Source organism: Dipodomys spectabilis, unplaced genomic scaffold (assembly GCF_019054845.1).
Source record: "Dipodomys spectabilis isolate Male_0828 unplaced genomic scaffold, ASM1905484v1 ptg000667l, whole genome shotgun sequence".
Lineage (NCBI taxonomy): Eukaryota > Metazoa > Chordata > Mammalia > Rodentia > Heteromyidae > Dipodomys > Dipodomys spectabilis.
Window position 1 is genome coordinate 1703105 of NW_024871344.1, and position 4651 is coordinate 1707755.

Here is a 4651-nt window from a genome sequence, read left to right on the forward strand (position 1 = left end):
AGCCAGGAAAAGCCAGGATGATAGGGGTAACCCATGGAGCTGGGTTACAGCAGTTTACATCTGGATAAATCAGGTTAGGTGACAGCTGTCAGGACCAGACTCCTAGCTTTCTCTGTGATGAGGTATTTGATGTCCTGTCCTTCTATAGTTGCAGTGAGTATATTCTACCTTTTTTTTTTTGGCAGTCCTGGGACTTGAGTAAGGGCTTTGACACTGTCCCTAAGCGTTTGTGTTCAAGGCTAGTACTCAGTTGATTGAAAGACAGCAGATTTTCTAGGTTTTCTTTTTATGTGGCACTGAGGGCTCGAACCCAGGGCTTCATGCTTACTAATCAAGCAATCAACCAATGAGCCCCAGGAGTGAAAGAGTTATAAATATATAGAGGTTGCTGTATATAATTTTATATACACAAAAGATGTCTTTTTATATATGTCTATTATATTATATATAATAATGTCTGTACATTATTAATTTATAGATAATATTACTACCAATTTTTAGGTATTAAGTTATGTCTCCATTTAATCATGTGTCTCATTTAACAATTAATAAAGCATTAATTAAAATTATATGTACATACATCTCTACATAAATTACATATTTTATAGAATGCGATAGATGTCTATATAATTAAATTATGCATCATGTGTTACTACCAATTGTTAGGTATTTATGTTTCCATGCAATTTTATTCTATTAATGCTTAATAAAATATTAAACTTAATCCACGTCCTATAATTAGTGTGTCTAATTTTATCCTAGAATGATTCACTACTAATTCAATCTGTTTTTCATTTATTGTAGTGACAATTCTTCCACCAATGACGTTTTTCTACATTTATGACATCCTATTACATAGCATATGTATTTGCATCTGAATTATACATCCTGTCACTGAGCACTTTCAAAGAAAAAGGAAACCTGTCACGCTCGTCTTCTTCCTCCTCGATTACATTTTTTGCAGTACTGGGATCTAAATTCAGGGCCTAGAAGGCTCAATTCCTGAATGGGTGACTGTTAGCACAGAAGCCTCTAGCCAATTCAGCTGCCAGGCAGTTCCCAGGCCCTGAGATCGAGCCCCATATGTTGACCACATATTGCACTTAGTGTAGTTATTCATTTTATTTTTTTGTTTTATTAATTTATTTACCATTTATTTTATTGACTGTTATTACACATGAAATATTTACTACATATATTACATAAGATATAGATTTGCCTATGTATGAAACTTCATACCTTACACCCAGGACTTTCAAAGAATCAGAAAACATGTGTCACCATGGGATTCTTACTCCACGATTCAATTTTTGTGAGTGCTGGCATTAGAACTCATAGCCTGTAAGTCCCAATTCATGAATGGGTGAGTGTCAGCACGCCAGCCAGGGGCATATTGAGCTGACAAGCAATTCTAGCACCTGAGATTGAGCCCCAGGGGTTGACAAAATACGTACAGATTGACATGCAGATGGTAGGACACAAATAAATATAGATCTTTATAGAGTGCCAGTGATGTCTATACATTATTCATGTATATACACTGCATTCCTACCAATTCTTGAGTATTTATTATACCTCCATGTAATTAATATTCTTGTTTTATCCTTACTACTGTCCCAAAACTATTGCATCCATGTAATTAATTGTATTCTTTGAATGTGTCAAAAATATTGATTAACATCCATTGGTCTCCTAAAATCACTCCATCTAATTGTATAGTAGTATTCAGAAACAACTAATTCAACTTTGCCATTCATAATCTTCCATCCGTAATCCTATGAATAGGAACGAGACTCTTAGGTTCTCCCTCCATTGGTAGGGGTCAGGACTGTGCTTCAAACACATGGCTTATGTTGCCGTGTTGGCCTAAGGCTTCCCTGGTAGCCCACCAGCCTTCAGCAATGCCAGGTTACCAACATTTTGCAGCCGTGTCATTCAGACCCAGGATGGTCACTTTGTAAAGAAAATAAATGTAAAACTGGTAAGTTGCCAGTTTTTATTTTTCTGTGTCACATTATTTATTATTGTTTTCCTGTCAGCATTTGAGGCCCAGGAACCCAGATTTGGCTGTGGGACCAGTGGTTGCACCCCAGCCTAGAGTGATCAATGATGAGGCAGAATTGCCACTACCTGAGATCAAGCCCTGTGCTTGACAAAATAAAAATATATACATACATACATATATACATTAAAAATATTTAAAATATTATGAGGCTCCTTGGCTTGGAATTCAGGCCATTGTTTTTGCAGGCCTGGGATTTGAACTCAGGATGTGGGTAAATCTGTAGCACTGTGGGTGATGGGAAGATCACCGTGCTGGAAGACAAGAAAGTCAGGCCTGTTCCCAGGGCCTGAAGTCAAATCCTAGCACTTGAAAAAATAATATTCGTATATATTTGAAATACATGATTTATATTTACATAGACATGTTTATTGCATATTGCAGTTAGTGTATTCATTTCATTTTGTGTTTTATTTCTTATGTATTTAAGAGTGAGTATGATTACACATATTACATTTTGCATCCTATTACATAAGCCATAGCTTTGCCTATGTATTCTACATCATTCCTGAGACCCAGGACTTTCACCGATACGGAAACAAGTGGAACAATTGGCTTTTCCTACAGGATAAAGTTTTTGGCAATTCTCTGACTTGAACTCAGGGCCTAGCAGGCCCCACTTCATGAATGGTTAAATGTTAGCACACCAGTCTGATGCAAGTGAAGTTGGCAGGCCAATTTGAGGACCTGAGATCAAGCCCTAGGAATGGCCAATATATAAATAGGTAGATGTTTAGATTGCAGTGTGTGTGTGTGTGTGTGCGCGTGCGCGCACGCATGTGTGTGTTTTTACATATGTATATGCATCTATAAACATATACAGAGAGAGACAGATAGACATTTATGTAGATTCTAGTGTATAACCCAATATAAAGAGAGATGTCTGTACCTTATTTTTATATATTCTATTACTACCAATTATTTGGTATAAAATTATGCTCCCAATTGTCATGGTAGAAGAATTAATAAAGTATTAATTAATCAATGACCTATATTTATTGCATGCAATCTTATATTGGAATGACTAGCTAGTTAGTAATTCAATTAGTACATGTCAAATATTCTATTAGTGTTATTATAGATAGGAACGAGGTTCTTAGGATCTTCAGCTGTGTGTAGGTGGCAGTCCTAGGATCGATCTCAGGGCCTAGGTGTCTGGGTTGGGCCCAGGCTTCACTGACAGCCCCCCAGCCATCATCCATGCAAGGTCACATACAATTTTCAAGCCAAGTCATTGAGACTCAGGAGGGTCACAGTGCTAAGGAAACAAAGGTAAAAACTGTTGTGTAACATTTCCTGGTTTGTCCTCCTCCATTTTTGTTGGTTTAATGCATTTTTGCCAGTGCTGGATGTTGAACTCTGGTCCTAGGATCCCTGGATCATCTGTGGGTGTAAAAGCTGCACTCCAGCCTAGGGTAATCATGGTTTAAGACACAATAAAATGTTTCCTTGAGAAAAAGGAGCTCAGGGAAAATGTCTAGGCTCACAGTTCAAGCTTAAGGACCTGCCACAAAAGAAGAGCCAGTAACTCCATGTGTCTTTGTATGTAAGCATGTATTTGTATCAATGAAGATCCAGAGTTGCTATGAAGAAAGGCACCCAGCTAGGAAATTTGCTTTGAATAGTATGATTTCATAGCACAGAGAGTGCTTTCAAGACAATCCATGTTCCGGGGCTCCCTCAGTGTTCCCAGTATAGCCTGAGGTGTCTCCATACCCCAGGCTGCCAGAGGAAGTCGGCTTCATTGTTGGAGTAGGCAGACAAAAAGCTTCACTCCTGTAAAGCTGCATAACAAACAATTCATCCGGGCCAATTAATGACGATGAGTGTGCGCAGGTTCTGAAGGTCAGGAGAAAAAGGCTTGTTTGTACCCCAAGCTATCTCTCTCCCCAGTGGTCAGTTTTGACAGAAAGCCTTCATTTGTGCCACCTTCTGTGGCAGGCCAAGTTCCCTGCACTCATCCTGTCTTTGTAAGACTATGTTTCAGAGTTGAAACAAACTGCTACAATTAATTCAAGAGTCCTTCTGGCAGACAATTAGGGAACTGAACATAATGGAATGATACATTATTGGCAAAGGTGCCTCCATGTGCTGTGTGTGTGTGTGTGTGTGTGTGTGTGCATACACCATTCCTGGTGTTTGAACTCAGGACCTAACTGAAGAGCTAAAGTAATTCCATTTTAAGATTAAGCCCCCTGAGCTGTGCTGCCCTCATAGTAACCCCCAAAGAGAGCTGGGCTGCCAAAGAGAAAAATAGTTCTCAGAAAAACCGCAGGTTGCCACCAATCCTGCCCACCCTTAAAGAACAGAATAGTTCAGGCCCAGAGTTCAAGCCCCACGACCGACAAAAAAAAAAAAAAAAAGGAACAGAATAGTTGCCCAGGTGTTCCAGCTGAAAAAGGGAAGTGCAACCAGGGTGGACTTAAACCCCCTGAACTTGTGAACTTGCTTGTGTGGAAACCCTGTAAACTTGTTTGTTTGATACTATAAAAGCTGTGCCAATTTTATGCTTGGGGCCTCTTAGCATCACCGGTTACCAAGTGCACAGAGGACCAAGCTCCAGCTTGCAATAAACAACTCTTTGCTGTT